The 16635-nt window shown below is 38.4% G+C and overlaps 1 protein-coding gene across 1 annotated transcript in view; it reads right to left on the reverse strand.

Annotated features, from left to right (window-relative positions):
- Window positions 1-1046: 1046 nt before the first annotated feature.
- The window catches only part of LOC126080896 (membrane-spanning 4-domains subfamily A member 4A-like), a 382640-nt gene continuing 367051 nt past the window's right edge, over window positions 1047-16635 (reverse strand). Inside the window, exon 9 of the mRNA XM_049892105.1 lies at window positions 1047-1059. The gene's annotated coding sequence lies outside the window, so the exon portion shown is untranslated. The remainder of the gene's footprint in view (window positions 1060-16635) is intronic.

Raw genomic sequence — 16635 nt, forward strand, 5'->3', positions numbered from 1 at the left:
GGTTTGAATGTCCATCTTTAGGCTAACAGTCAAGTCAAACCATTTGCACCTCCCAGGGATTTAATCTCTTGCCAGAACACAAATATGATCTTGTATCCTTCATATGACTCCCCTAGGAATCGCATTGGAGGGGCTTACAATGCCCTTTATACTTTAGTTGGGGATATACTGTGTCCATCTCCTACCATGTCATACTTCTGGTGCATGCTTGCTTATCCTTCTCTAAGTGCTGCTCCCTGTCATGCCTCTACACATTCCGTATATTAGTTTCCTCCCCTGGGTATTCCCTGCCATACATTCTCTTCTCATAGGAGAAGGTATGGCAGCCTTTCATAAAAACTCAAATTGTTCAGGAAAGAGTGAGAGGTTGGGTGTGACTGCAGCAGTAGGTACCATTTAGTGGATCTAACTGGATGAGAAGCTAGGGAGGTAGGTTTGGAAAGGGCATTGTGAACATGCCCCACAGGTTAATATTTATTCTTTGAGCAAAGAAAATTCAAATATGGTCTTTCGGCAGGAAAAACACTTGATGAAATCTGGGCTTTTTGCCTTTTATTGGCTTTGGGAAACACAGCTTGGCATGGAAGCCTTAGTGTAAATTTTATATTACTGCAATCTGAATCAAAATCCATTTAGGATTCGATTTTATTACACATTTTAATCATTCAGTTAATAAATACGTCACACCAACACTCAGTACCATTCATGGTCTGGACCTCAATTTGCAGGAATCTTTGCTTCTGTTTCACGTTTTCCCTAAGGAATCCTCTGTATCTTCATAAAGGTTCTCTCAGTAACTACCTCACCAAACTATTCAGCCCCATGTCAGAAATTCTGTCATTGGTGAATTGGCTGATGAGCTATTTTGAATGATCAGTTTAACCAGTTGAATCTCACAATCGCTCCTGCTTGTTTAAAAACAAACAATATATTGGGTTATCAGATATCATTAATTGGCCCTCTTTTGGTACAAAAAAATTAGGAAATATTTCTCATCAGACATGCTTTATATGTAGTTGCGGTTCTTGCTGCAACTGACAAGGCTCCTGAAACAATAAACTAGTAACAAAAAGAAAAATGAAGGTAAAATTTTAAGCAAACATTTGAAGTTATAATTTACCAAAATTTACCCCTAAAAATTAGATAGCAATGTTAAATTGGCCAATTATCTTAGAAGAAACACAAAGCTTTGTAAATAATCCCCACCTTCTCAAGAAAGAACACAGATGTTCTATCAGAGGGATTTATAGGGAAATTTATCAAGCCTTTCAAACAATAGCTGATTGCAATGACATTTATGCAGTTCCAGAACACTGAAATATAAAGAAAGCTTCCAAATTCCTGATATGAATTAACACTAATATTGGTACCAAATTTGAACAAGGTATTACAAAAGAAACTAAGATTAATCTCTTTTAAAATATCCGTTAAAACTTGTAAATAAAAGAGTAGCAAACATTTCAAATTCCTTATTAGATGATTAAAATTTACTAGTTCATTTGACTGCAATGATGGTGTAATTATTTTCCTTTTAGCAAAAATTTTGAGTATCAAGTCAACAGGCTCCCTGCCTCAGACTATTCAACTGTTTGAGTTTCGAGGTTTGCTTTCACTCTCTAATTTCAAGAGTCTCAAAAAGTCGTATTTTAATACTAAAAAAATGACCAATCTAATGAAACAGCATGAAAAATTTCTTGAAAAGGGCCTAATATCAAGACATTTGTTGTTGTTGTTAGGTGTTGTTGAGTCAGTTCTGATGCGGCTACCCTATAAACAACAGAACAAAATACTAACCAGTCCTTGCTTATTCCCACAATCCTTGTTATGCTTGAGCCCATTGTTGATGTCACTGAGTCAATCCATCTTATTGCTTAAAATTTTACCTTCATTTTTCTTTTTGTTACTAATTTATTGTTTCAGGGTCCTTCTCAATTGCAGCAGGAAGTAGAACTGGAAAATGTCTGGTGAGAAATACTGAGCGTGTTCTTCATTTTTGGTTTTCTATCTCCAGGCCTTTCCATGTATTATTATAATACTTTATCTTCTCGAGCTGCTTTTTGAAATATTCTGTTCAGTTCTTTTACTTCGTCATTTCTTCCAATTGATTTAGCTACTTGATGTTCAGGAGCAACTTTCAGAGTCTCTTCTAACATTCATTTTGGTCTTTTCTTCCTTTCCTGTCTTTTTAATGACCTCTTGCTTTCTTCATGTATAATGTCCTTGACGTCATTCAGCAACTCGTCTGGTCTTTAGTCGTTAGTATTTGACGTGTCAGGTCTATTCTTGAGACTGAATTCAGGTGGGATATGCTCAAGGTTGTAGTTTGGCTCTCATGGGCTTGTTTTATTTTTTTCAGTTTTAACTTGAACTTGCATATGAGTAATTGATGGTCTGATTCGCAGTTGGCCCCTGGCATTGTTCTGAGTGATGATATTGAGCTTTTCCACCATCTCCACAGATGTAGTTGATTTGATTCCTTTGTACACCGTCTGGTGAGGTAACTGTGTACAGTCACCACTTATGTTGTCGAAAAAAAGAATTTGCAATGAAATATTCATTGTTCTCACAAAATTCTATCTTGTGATTTCTGGCTTCATTTCTATCACCAAAGGCATATTTTCCAACTACCACTCTGCCTCCTCTGTTTCCAACTTTCACATCCCAATCACGAGTAATTATCAACGCATCCTGATTGCATGCTTCATCAATTTCAGACTGTAGAAGTTGGTACAAATCTTCAACTTTTTCAACTCTGGCCTTAGTGGTTGGTGCATAAAATTTGAAAAATAGTCGTATTAACTGGTCTTCCTTGTAGGTTTATGGGTATTATCCTATTACTGATGGCATTGTACTTCAGGGAAGATCTATTCTCTTTGACTATGATTGGGACGCCATTCTTCTTCACGTTGTCATTCCTGGAAGAGTAGACAATATGATTATCCAATTCAAAATGGCCAGTACCAGTCCATTTCAGCTCACTAAAGCCTAGGATCTCAACATAAAGAAAACAAAAATCCTCACAACTGGATCAGTGAGCAACATCATGATAATGGAAGAAAAGGTTGAAGTTGTCAAGGATTTCATTTTACTTGGATCCACAATCAACAGCCATGGAAGCAGCAGTCAAGAAATCAAAAGATGCATTGCACTGGGTAAATCTGCTGCAAAGGACCTCTTTAAAGTGTCGAAGAGCAAAGATGTCACCTTGAAGACTAAGGTACACCTGATCCAAGCCGTGGTATTTTCAATCACATGATATACATGAGAAAGCTGGACAATGAGTAAGGAAGGCCGAAGAAGAATTGACTCCTTTGAATTGCAGTGTTGGTGAAGAATATTGAATATACCATGGATTGCCAAAAGAACAAACAAACCTGTCTTGGAAGAAGTACAGCCAGAATGCTCCTTAGAGGCAAGGATGGCAAGACTGTGTCTTACATACTTTGGACAAGTTGTCAGGAGGGATCAGTCCCTGGAGAAGGACATCACGCTTGGCAGAGTACAGGGTCAGCGGAAAAGAGGCAGACCCTGAACAAGGTGGATTGCCACAGTGGCTGCAACAATGAGCTCAAGCATAACAATGATTGTAAGGATGGCTCAGGACCGGACAGCGTTTCGTTCTGTTGTGCATAGGGTCACTATGAGTCGGAGCTGACTCGATGGCACCTAACAACAACATAACAACAACAATGCCTAGGATATTTATGCGTTCTATTTCATTTTTTGACGATTTCCAATTTTCCTAGAGTCATACTTCGTACATTCCACTTTCCAATTATTAACAGATGTTTGCAGCTGTTTCCTCCCATTTTGAATCATGCCACATCAGCAAATGAAGGTCCCAAAAGCTTGATGCCATCCACACTATCAAGGTCAACTCTACTTTTAGGAGGCATCTCTTCCCCAGCCGTATTTTGAGTGCCTTCCAACCTGAGGGGCTCATGTTCCGGCACAATATCGGGCAATGCTCCACTGCTATTTGTAAGGTTTTCACTAGCTAATTCTTTTCAGAGTAGACTACCAGGTCCTTCTTCCTAGTCTGTCTTAATCTGGAAGCTCAGCTGAAACCCATCTGCCATGGGCGACCTTCCTGGGCATAGCTTCTAGCATCACCACAACACTCAAGCCCCAACAGTACAACAAACTGACAGATGACGTGGGGGAGTATCGAGAGATAAAAAAAAGATGGTAAATGTAAACTAAATCACTTTTAGAAAAAAAAAAAGCAGAGAGAATTCTTCATCGTATTAAATGTGATGAATCTGGTAATTCTTCCAATGTACAATTTTTTTAAATATAAAAATAATATAATAATCTATAAAATTAATAAATTTAGGGAAAATTCACATCCTGATGCTGTATATGTTGAATATACATAATATAATTTAGCGTTATTTATTGATAAAATATGAAGAGTCGGATCTTCCATAATATAACATACTATCTCAGTCCAAAAGTGGTCATTATGCTTAATAGGAAAACCCTAGCATCATATCTTTAAAGTTTAAATCAAGAAAGTATGGCTACTATTCTGTAAACTGTTCTGAGTATATTACCTGAACCAATACAATTGTGTTTTAAAAAGTGAAAAAATGGTTAAAACTAATGTTAATTAAGTACAAATATGAGTTATATTAGAAATATACAAGAATAACCACTAGAAACTACTATAAAAATAAGAAAATTTAATAAGGCAGATGGGAACAACACTGCAAACAGAAATTATATATAAAACCAAAACCAAACCCATTGTCAACTCATAGCAACCTTCTAGGACAGAGTAGAACTGCCCCATAGGGTGTCCAAGGAGTGGCTGGTGGATTAAAACTTCTGCCCTTCTGGTTTAGCAGCCAAGGTCTTAACCACAGTGCCACCAGGGCTCCAAAATTATATATAAATGTTATAAATAGGTTCATGTATGTGTGTGTGTATGTTTGAAGATAGGACTGAGTAAAAGCACCTCATTTACCATAGCAGAAAAATTATACAGTATTTTAGAAGAAACAAAACTTAAGAAAGAATGTGAAATATCATGTATATAAACTTCAAGAAAAACTTGATCACATAGACTAACATGGGGATAACTTGATGTGATGCTAATAAAACACTTACAGCTGGACTGGAAACCTCTGGCGGCACAGTGGTTAAGAGCTTGGCTGCTAACCAGAAGGTCAGCAGTTTGAGTTCACTAGCTGCTCCTCAGAAACCCTTTGAAGCAGTTCTACTCCCCTGTAGGGTCGTTATGAGTCAGAATTGTCTCAATGGTGAAGGGGTTAGCTGTACTGGAAACTAAAGAATTAAAAAAAAAAAAAAAAGAAAGAAAATTTCGATTGCTTCCTGGTATTGGTATTCGTTCCTTGTAAGGAGGTTGTTAATGAGTCTTTCTCCAGTTCTGATGTGGAGTTCTTCTTCATATAGTCCAGTTTCTCAGATTATTTGCTCAGCATACAGATTGAATAAGTATGGTGAAAGGATACAACCCTGATACACACCTTTCCTGATTTTAAACCCTGCAGTATCCCCCTTGTTCTGTTTGAACAACTGCTTTTTGGTCTATGTGCAGGTTCCTCATAAGCACACATAAGTGTTCTGGAATTCCCATTCTTTGAAATGTTATCCATAATTTGCTATGATCCACACAGTTGAATGCCACTCACAGCCAATGAAACATAAGGTAAACATCTTTCTGGCATTCTCTACTTCCAGCCAAGGTCCTTCTGATATCAGCAATGATATCCCTCTTTCCAGGACCTCTTCGGATGCTGGTTTGAATTTCTGGCAGTTCCCTATCAATGTACTGCTACAATTGCTTTTGAATGATTTTCAGCAAAATTTTACTTGCTTGTGGTATCAATGATGTTGTTCGATAATTTCCAAATTCTGTTAGGTGACCTTTCTTGGGAATGAAAACAGATATGAATCTCTTCCAGTTGGTTGTTCAGGTATCTGTCTTCCAAATTTCTTGGCATAGACTAGTGAGCACTTCTTGTGTTGTATCTGTTGGCTGAAACATCTCTCTTGGTATTCTGTCAATTCCTGAAGCATCATTTTCCACCATTCTTTTCAAGTCATCTTGAACTTCTTCCTTCAGTAGCATCAGTTCCTGATCATATGCTACCTCCTGAAATTGTTGAACGTTGACCAATTCTTTTTGGTACAATGATTCTGTGTATTCCTTCCATCTTCTTTTGATGCTTCCTGCATTGTTCAATATTTTGCCTGCAAAATCCTTCATTATAGCAAATAAGGCTTCAATTTTCCCTTTAGTTTGTTCAATTTAAGAAATATCAAGTGTGTTCTCTCCTTCTAGTTTTCTAATGCCAGGTCTTTGCACCATTTCATCATAACACTTTCCTTTGTCTTCTCGAGCCACCCTTTGAAATCTTCTGTTCAGCTCTCCAACTTCATTATTTCTTCCATTTGCTTTATTATTTTTTTTAATTTTATTGTACTTTAAGTGAAAGTTTACAAATCAAGTCAGGATCTTGTACAAAAATTTATATGCACCTTGCTATGTACATCAGTCAGAACAAGGCCAGGGGTGAACTGTGGAACAGACCATCAGTTGCTCATATGCAAGTTCAAGCTGAAACTGAAGAAAATCAGAGCAAGTCCACGAAAGCCAAAATATGACCTTGAGTATATCCCACCAGACTTTAGAGACCATCTGAAGAATAGATTTGACACATTGAACACTGGTGACCGAAGACCGGACGAGTTGTGGAATGACATCAAGGACATCATATATGAAGAAAGCAAGATGTCATTGAAAAGACAGGAAAGAAAGAAAAGGCCAAGATGGATGTTGGAGGAAACTCTGAAACTTGCTCTTGAACGTCGAGCAGCTAAAGCAAAAGGAAGAATTGATGAAGTAAAAGAACTGAAGATTTCAAAGGGCCTCTCAAGAAGACAAAGTAAAGTATTATAATGACATGTGCAAAGAGCTGGAGATGAAAATCAAAAGGGAAGAACATGCTTGACATTTCTCAAGCTGAAAGAACTGAAGAAAAAATTCAAGCCTTGAGTTGCGATAGTGAAGGATTCCATGGGGAAAATATTAAACGATGCAGGAAGCATCAAAAGAAGGTGGAAGAAATACACAGGGTCATTATACCAAAAAGAACTAGTCGATATTCAACCATTTCAAGAGGTGGCATATGATCAGGAACCAGTGGTGCTGAAGGAAGAAGTCCAAGCTGCTCTGAAGGCATTGGCAAAAAACAAGGCTCCAGGAATTGATGGAATATCAATTGAGCTGTTTCAACAAACAGATGCAGCGCTGAAGGTGCTCACTCGTCTATGCCAAGAAATATGGAAGACAGCTTCCTGGCCAACTGACTGGAAGAAATCCATGTTTATACCTATTCCCAAGAAAAGTGAACCAACTGAATGTGAAAATTACAGAACAATATCATTAAAATCACACGCAAGCAAAATTTTGCTGAAGATCATTCAAAAACGGCTGTAGCAGTATATCAACAGGGAACTGCCAGAAATTCAGGCCAGTTTCAGAAGAGGAGGTGGAACCAGGGATATCATTGCTGATGTCAGACAGATCTTGGCTGAAAGCAGGAATACCAGAAGGATGTTTACCTGTGTTTTATTGACTATGCAAAGGCATTCGACTGTGTGGATCATAACAAATTGTGGATCATAACAAATTGTGGATAACATTGCAAAGAATGGGAATTCCAGAACACTTAACTGTGCTCATGAGGAGCCTTTACATAGATCAAGAGGCAATTTTTCGGACAGAACAAGGGCATGCTGCATAGTTTAAAGTCAGGAAAGGTGTGTGTCAGGGTTGTATTCTTTCACCATACCTATTCAATCTGCATGCTGAGCAAATAATCTGAGAACCTGGACTATAAGAAGAAGAATGAGGCATCAGGATTGGAGGAAGACTCATTAACAACCTGCGTTATGCAGATGACACAACCTTGCGTGCTGAAAGTGAAGAGGACTTGAAGCACTTACTAATGAAGATCAAAGACCACAACCTTCAGTATGGCTTGCACCTCAACATAAAGAAAACAAAAATCCCTCACAACTGGACCAATGAGCAACATCATGATAAACGGAGAAAAGATTGAAGTTGTCAAGGATTTCATTTTACTTGGATCCACAATCAACAGCCATGGAAGCAGCAGTCAAGAAATCAAAAGATGCATTGCACTGGGCAAATCTGCTGCAAAGGAGCTCTTCAAAGTTCTGAAGAGCAAAGATTTCACCTTGAAGACTAAGGTGCACCTGACCCAAGCCATGGTATTTTCAATCACATCATATGCATGTGAAAGCTGGACAATGAATAAGGAAGACCGAAGAAGAATTGATGCCTTTGAATTCTGGCGTTGGCAAAGAATATTGAATATACCATGGACTGCCAAAAGAACAAACAAATCTGTCTTAGAAGAAGTACAACCAGAATGCTTCTTAGAGGCAAGGATGGCGAGACTGCGTCTTACATACTTTGGAGATGTTGTGAGGAGGGATCTGTCTCTGGAGAAGGATATCATGCTTGGCAGAGTACAGGGTCAGTTGAAAAGAGGCAGACCCTCAATGAGGTGGATTGATGCAGTGGCTGCAACAATGGGCTCAAGCATGACAAAGATGTAAGGATGGTGCAGGACCGGGCAGTGTTTTGTTCTGTTGTGCATAGGGTGGCTAGGAGTCGGAACTGACTCGACAGCACCTTACATCATCAACAACAGCATGTACTCCTAGTTGCTCTCCCTGTAATGAGACAGCACATTCCTTCTCACCACCTTGTATTTCCCTGTCCATTCAGCCAGCTTGTGTCCCCCTCTGCTTTGTCATCTCCTTTCCGGACAGGAGCTGCCCACATAGTCTCTTGTGTCTACTTGATCCAAGAAGCACACACCTCACCAGTATCATTTTCTATTTTATAGTCCAGTCCAATCCCTGTCTGAAGAGTTAGGTTTGGGAATTGTTCCTGTCTTGGGCTAACAGAAGGTGTGGCGACCATGGTCCTACTGATCTCAGTTAGATAATTAAGTCTGGTCTTTTTACAAGAATTCTCGGTCTGCATACCACTGCTCTCTTGTTCCTCAGGGACTCTCTGTTGTGTTCTCTGTCAGGGCAGTCCTGGGTTGTAGCAGGACACCGTGTAGTTCTTCTGGTCTCAGGCTGATGTAGTCTCTGATTTACGTGACCTTTTCTGCCTCTTGGGCTCGTAATTACATTGTGCCTTTGGTGTTCTTCCTTCTCCTTGGCTCCAGATGGGTTGAGACCAATTGATGCATCTTAGATGGCTGTTTGTTAGCTTTTAAGACCCCAGATGCCACTCTCCAAAGTGGGATGTAGAATGTTTTCTTACGCCAATTGACCTAAATTTGCCCTGAAACCATGGTCCCCAAACCCCTGTCCCTGCTATGCTGGCATTCAAAGAGTTTGGTTTATTAAGGAAACTGCTTTTGGTTTAATCCAGTTGTGCTGACCTCGCCTGTATTGTGTGTTGTCTTTCCCTTCACCTAAATTAGTTCTTGTTTGCTATCTAATTAGTGAATACCCCTCCCTTCCTCTCTCCCCACTCTCTTAACTATGAAAGCATGTTTTCTTCTCTGTATGAACTATTTCTTGGGTTTTTATATTGATCTCATACAATATTTGTCCTTTTGCAACTGACTAATTTCACTCAGCATAATGCCTTCCAGATTCCTCCATGTTATGAAATGGTTCACAGATTCATCATTGTTCTTTACTGATGCATAGTATTCCACTGTGTGAATATGCCGTGATTTCTTTATCCCTTCATCTGTTGATGGGCACCTTGGTTGCTTCCATCTTCTTGCTATTGTAAACAGTGCTGCAATGAACATGGGTGTGCATATATCTGTTCCTATAAAGGCTTTTATTTCTCTAGGATATTTTTCAAGGAGTGGGATTGCTGGATCATATGGTAGTTCTATTTCTAGCTTTTTAAGGAAGCGCCAAATCGATTTCCAGAGTGGTTGTACCATTTTACATTCCCACCAGCAGTGTATAAGTGTTCAGTCTCTGCGACATTTATTATTTTATGTTTTTTTTGGATTAATGCCAGCCTTGTTGGAGTGAGATGGAATCTCATTGTAGTTTTCTTTTGCATTTCTACAATGGCTAATGATCCTGAGCATTTCCTCATGTATCTGTTAACTACCTGAATGTCTTCTTTAGGGAAGTGTCTGTTCATATCCTTTGCCCATTTTTTAATTGGGTTATTTGTGTTTTTGTAGTTGAGTTTTTGCAGTTTCATGTAGATTTTAGAGATCAGGTGCTGATCGGTATTGTCATAGCTAAAAACTTTTTCCCAGTCTGTAAGTAATCTTTTTATTCTTTTGGTGATGTCTTACATGAGCACAGGCGTTTGATTTTTTAGGAGCTCCTAGTTATCTAGTTTCTCTTCTGGTGTTTGTGCATTGTTAGTAATGTTTTGTATGCTGTTTACGCCATGTATTAGGGCTCCTAGCATTGTCCCTATTTTTTCTTCCATGATCTTTATTGTTTTAGATTTTATATTTAGGTCTTTGATCCATTTTGAGTTAGTTTTTGTGTATGGTGTGAGATATGAGTCTTGTTTCATTTTTTTACAGATGGATATCCAGTTATGCCAGCACCGTTTGTTAAAGAGACTGTCTTTTCCCCTGTTTAACAACTTTGGGCCTTTGTCAAGTATCGGCTGGTAATATGTGGATGGATTTATTTCTGGACGGACTCTCAATTCTGTTCTGTTGGTCTATGTATCTGTTGTTGTATCAGTACCAGGCTGTTTTGAGTACTGTGGTGGTATAAGAGGTCCTAAAATCAGGTAGTGTGAGGGCTCCCACTTTGTTCTTTTTCAGTAATTCTTTTCTTATCTGGGGCCTCTTTCCATATGAAGTTGGTGATTTTTTCTCCATCTCATCAAAAAATGTAATGGGAATTTGGATCAGAATTGCATTGTATCTATAGATCACTTTTGGTAGAACAGACATTTTTACAATATTGAGTCTTCCTATCCGTGAGCAAGGTATGTTTTTCCACGTAGATAGGTCCCTTTTGGTTTCTTGCAGAAGTTTCTTGTGGTTTTCTTTGTATAGGTCTTTTACATTTCTGGTAAGATTTATTCCTAAGTATTTTATCTTCTTGGGGGGCTACTATGAATGGTATTGATTTGGTGATTTCCTCTTTGATGTTGTTTTAGTTGGTGTAGAGGAATCCAACTGGTTTTTGTATGTTTACTTGTATCCTAATACTTTGCTGAACTGTTCTATTAGTTTCAGTAGTTCTCTTGAGGATTCTTTAGGGTTTTTTTGTGTGTGTGTGTGCATAAGACTATGTTATCTGCAAACAGAGATACTTTTACTACTTCTTTACCAATCTGGATGCCCTTTATTTCTTTATCTAGCCTAATTGCTCTGGCTAGGACCTCCAGAACAATATTGAATAAGAGTGGTGATGAAGGGCATCCTTTTCTGGGTCCCGTTCACAAAGCGAATGCTTTTAGAGTCTGTCCATTTAGGGCGATGTTGGCTGTTGGCTTTGTATAAATGCCCTTTATTATGTTGAGGAATTTTCCTCCTATTTCTATTTTGCTGAGAGTTTGCATCATAAATTGGTGTTGGATTTTGTCAATTGCTTTTTCTGCATCAATTGATAAGGTCATGTGGTTCTTGTCTTTTGTTTTATTTATATGAAGGGTTACATTGATTGTTTTTCTAATGTTGAACCATCCCTGCATACCTGGTATGAATCCCACTTGATCATGGTGAATTATTTTTTGTGTATGCTGTTGAATTCTGTTGGCTAGAATTTTGTTGAAGGTTTTTGCATCTAAGTTCATGAGGTATATGGGTCTGTAATTTTCTTTTATTGTGGTGTCTCTACCTGGTTTTGGTATCAGGGATATGTTGGCTTCACAGAATGGGTTTGGGAGTATTTCATCCTTCTCTATGCTCTGAAATACCTTTAGTAGTAGTGGTGTTAACTCTTCTCTGAAAGTTTGGTAGAACTCTGCCATGAAGCCATCCCGGTCAGGGCCTTTTTTGTTGGGAGTTTTTCGAATTATCTTTTCAACCTCTTCTTTTGTTGTGTGTCTATTTAGTTGTTCTACCTCTGTTTGTGTTATTTTAGGTAGGTGGTATGTTTCTAGAAATTTGTCGATTTCCTCTAGGTTTTCAAATTTGTTACAGTACAATTTTTCATAGTAATCTGATATGATTCTTTCAATTTCAGTTGCGTCTGTTGTGATAGTTTCCATTTCATTTCTTATTTGGATTATTTACTTCTTCTCCTGTTTTTCTTTTGTCATTTTGGCCAATGGTTTATCATGTCTGTTAATTTTTTCAAAGAACGAGATTTTGGCCTTTTTAATTGTTTTTCTGTTCTCTTTTTCATTTAATTCTGCTCTAATTTTTATTATTTGCTTTCTTCTAGTGCCTGAGGGTTTCTTTTGTTGCTCTCTTTCTATTTGTTCAAGTTGTAGGGATAATTCTTTGATTTTGGCTCTTTATTCTTTGTGTATGTGTGCATTTATTGACGTAAATTGACCTCTGTGCACTGCTTTTCTGTGTCCCAAAGGTTCTGATATGAAGTGTTTTCATTCTCATTGGATCTATGAATTTCTTTATTCCACTCTTAATGTCTTCTATAACCCAGTTGTTTTTGAGCGGAGTATTGTTCAGTTTCCATGTGTTTGATTTCTTTTTCCTGCTTTTTCTGTCATTGATTTCTACTCTTATGGCCTCATGGCCAGAGAGGGTGCTTTGTAATATTTCTATGTTTTGGACTCTGTTAAGGTTTGTTTTATGACTTAAATATGTGGTCTATTCTAGAGAATGTTTCATGCACACTGGAAAAGAAAGTATACTTGGCTGCTGTTGGGTGAAGTGTTCTGTATATGTCTCTGAGGTCAAGTTGGTTGATTGTGGCATTTAGATTTTCCATGTCTTTATTGAGCTTCTTTCTGGATGTTCTGTCCTTCATCAAAAGTGGTGTGTTGAAATCTTCTACTATTATTGTAGAGCTGTCTATCTCGCTTTTCAATGCTGTTAGAGTTTGTATTATTTATCTTGAAGCCCTGTCATTGGGTGCATAAATATTTAATATGGTTATATCCTCCTGGCATATCGTCCCTTTAATCATTTTATAGTGTCTTTCCTTATCCTTTGTGGTGGATTTAACTTTAAAGTCTATTTTGTCAGAAATCAATATTGGCACACCTGCTGTTTTTTGATTTTTGTTTGCTTGATATATTTTTTCTATCCTTTGAGTTTTAGTTTGTGTCTTCAAGTCTAAGGTGTGTCTCTTGTAGGCAGCATATAGACAGATCTTGTTTTTTCATCCATCCTGCCACTCTCTGTCTCTCTACTGGTGCATTTAGTCCACTTACGTTCAGTGTAATTATGGTTAGGTTTGAGTTTTTTTTTTTTTTTTGAGTTTAGTGCTATCATTTTGATGTCTCTTTTTGTATGTTTACAATTTCTTTTTCCCACATTTTTTTTGTGCTGAGTAGTTTATCCTTATACATTATCTTTTCCTCTAATTCGTTGTTGTTGATTTTGTTTTTGCTGAGTCTTTATGTTTTTCTTGTATTTTACTTTGATGATTAGGATTATTCATCTCCTTTGTGGTTACCTTAATATTTACCCCTATTTTTCTAAGTTTGAACCTAATTTTTATTTCTTTATATCACCTTAACTTCCTCTCCATATGAATGATTTGTTACTACATTTCTTATTCCCTCTTTATTGTTTTAATGTTGTTTTCTTTTACTTAAGACATCGCTATTACCCTGTTTGAGCTTTTTTAAAATCTTGATTCATTTTTCTGATTTCCCTAGCTGGGTTGACATGTAGTTGCTCTGTCCTGTGTTCTAGTCTTGGGTTGATATCTGATATTATTGATTTTCTAACCACAGAACTCCCTTTAGTATTTCTTTTTTTTTTTTTTAACAAATTCCCTAAACTTCTGTTTTTCTAAAAATGTCCTAATTTTGCCTTCGTATTTGAGAGACACTTTTGCTGGATACATGATTCTTGGCTCGCAATTTTTTTTTTCTGTCACTGCTTTATATAAGTCATCCTGTTGCCTTCTTGCCTGCATGGTTTCTGCCAAGTAGTCTAAGCTTATTCTCATTGAATCTCCTTTGTAGGTGACTTTTCTTTTATCCCTAGCTGTTCTTAAAATTCTCTCTTTATCTTTGGTTTTGGCAAGTTTGATTATAATACGTCTTGGTGACTTTCTTTTAAGATCTACCTTTATGTGGAGTTCAGTGAGCATCTTGTATGGATATCTTCTCATCTTTCGTGATATCAGAGAAGTTTTCTGGCAACGAATCTTTGACAATTCTCTCTGTATTTTTTGTTATACCTCCCTGTTCTGGTACTTCAATCATTCGTAGGTTATTTCTCTTGTTAGAGTCCCACATGATTCTTAGGGTTTCTTCATTTTTTAAAAATTCTTTTTTCTGATTTTTCTTTGACTATATTACTGCCAAGTGTTTTATCTTCAGTCTCACTACTTCTGCCTTCCACTTCCTCAGTACTGCTCATCTGACTTTCTATTGAGTTGTCTAATTCTGTAATTTTGTTAATCTTCTGAATTTCTGATTGCTGTCTCTCTATGCAGCTTATTAAATTTTTCATCATGTTCTAGAATAACCTTTTTAATTTCTTGAACTGCTTTATCTGTGTGTTCCTTGGCTTGTTCTGTGTTTTGCCTTATCTCGTTCCTGATGTCTTGAAGAGTTCTGTATATTAATCTTTTGTATTCTACATCTGGTAATTCCAGGAAGACATCTTCTAGAAGATTTCTCAATTCTTTATTTTGAGAGCTTGTTGAAGTGATCACGGTCTGCTTCTTTATGTGATTTGATATTGACTGTTGTCTCCGAGCCATTTATAAGGTATTGTATTAGTTTACTTTATGTTTGCTTACTGTATCTTAGCTTCTTGCTTTGTTTTGTTTTGATATGCCCAAATAGGCTGCTTGAGCAAGCTAGCTTGATTATGTTCACCTTTGAAGCTCTAACATCCTGTCACCAGATGGCTACAGCTGTTATCAGGTATATGGGCCTAGGAGCCCATTCACTTTTTTCGTATGGATTCAGCTCAGGTTTCCAGGTATTTGGTCATCAAGTGTGTGATACAGGCTCTGTCCTACAGTCTTAGAGGAACAGGGGTGATTAGTGTAGGTACTGGTATCTGGTTGCAGCAGGGAGTCACACTCTGAACAAGGCAGGAGCTGACAAATGTCCCCTGAGTGTCTGTGAGGAAAGTGTGTCCCTGTTCCCTAGAGTGAATAGGTGAGTGGGCTCTGCAGATGGACAATTGGCACCCAGTGCTTTTGGATGTAAGGGCTGGGAGGTATCATTTATCCTTGGATCCCTGTTGTGGGTGGCTAGGTAATGTGGGTGGACCCACCAGTCCTTAGGCCCCTGATGTGGGTGGGTGAGGACCCTGTTTAATAGGCTGTGATATCAGACATCAAACACCCACCTCTCCACTGCACAGCTAAAACAGTTGCAGTCTGCCAACAAGGGGCTATTCTCCTGAAATGAGCCCACACAAGTCCATGGAGGGGTGAAAGGTATTCAAAGTCCACAGACCATTTTTCCTGGACAGGATCTCCTTCTGTCCTGAGCTCCCCAGCTTAGTGGAGCTGGCAGATTATCTTTTCCCCCTGTTGTTAGTTTATTTCTTCTCCAAGGCCAGAAGAATGGCTCAGGGTGCGTAGCAAAACCTATCTCAGGCCTCGGGAAATCAACAGCCACTGAAGCCGGCTTGGGGGCTGGGGGTGCAGTAAAATAAACACAAGTACTTAGCTTTTGACGAGAGCACTAATCTTCTCTGGTTCTGGAGGTGTGAGTAGACTGTGTGGCTCGCTGTCCCTCCCTGAGGAAGCTGTGTCTGGAACACTACCATCAGCCCTGCTGTGGTCACTCCAGGGAATGAGGGTTCCTGACTATTCAGGTCCAGCAACTCCTCACTGCTTCTAAGCCATCTCTCCCTCCCCTTGCCTCTCAGTCTGTTTTCTAACTTTGCCTCTGATATTCAGGTCTCCTAGCTTGTCATATATATAATCATTTCACTTGTTTTTTCTGTTCTTTGTTGTAAGAAGGATCACTGGAAGCATCTGACTACTCTACCGTCTTGGCCCTGCCCCTTCTCTTCCATTCATTTTAGGTACTCTACATATAAGAGAAAGTTTCAGGATGTCTTCTGTCATCTATTTTGGTCTTTTCTTCCTCTCTTTTTAATGATTTTCTGCTTTTTTTTTCATGTATGATGTCTGTGGTGCAATGAATTACTTAAGATGGCCCTTCTAGCCATAGTTTTTGTATCTCTCATCATTTTTTTGTGTGGAATCAGGTTAATAAGATATATGGAACACTAATAAGGGGATTGGTCAGTTTTGCCATCCCATTAGGCTTAAAATGAGCCATTCCAGAGCCAGGAAGAGAGAATTTCGCCACCACCAAGAAAGAAGAGCTGGGAGTGGAGTGTGTTCTTTGGACCCAGGATCACTGTGTGGAGAAAGTCCTGGAACCACAAGACTAAGAGAGAAAGACACAAAGAGAGAAGTAACACTGAAGACTACATTAAGTGGTGGCAGAGAAACGGTAGCAGGAGAGACTGGCAGGAGAAGGAGTAGTGGTCT

Source organism: Elephas maximus, chromosome 7, assembly GCF_024166365.1.
Source record: "Elephas maximus indicus isolate mEleMax1 chromosome 7, mEleMax1 primary haplotype, whole genome shotgun sequence".
NCBI lineage: Eukaryota > Metazoa > Chordata > Mammalia > Proboscidea > Elephantidae > Elephas > Elephas maximus.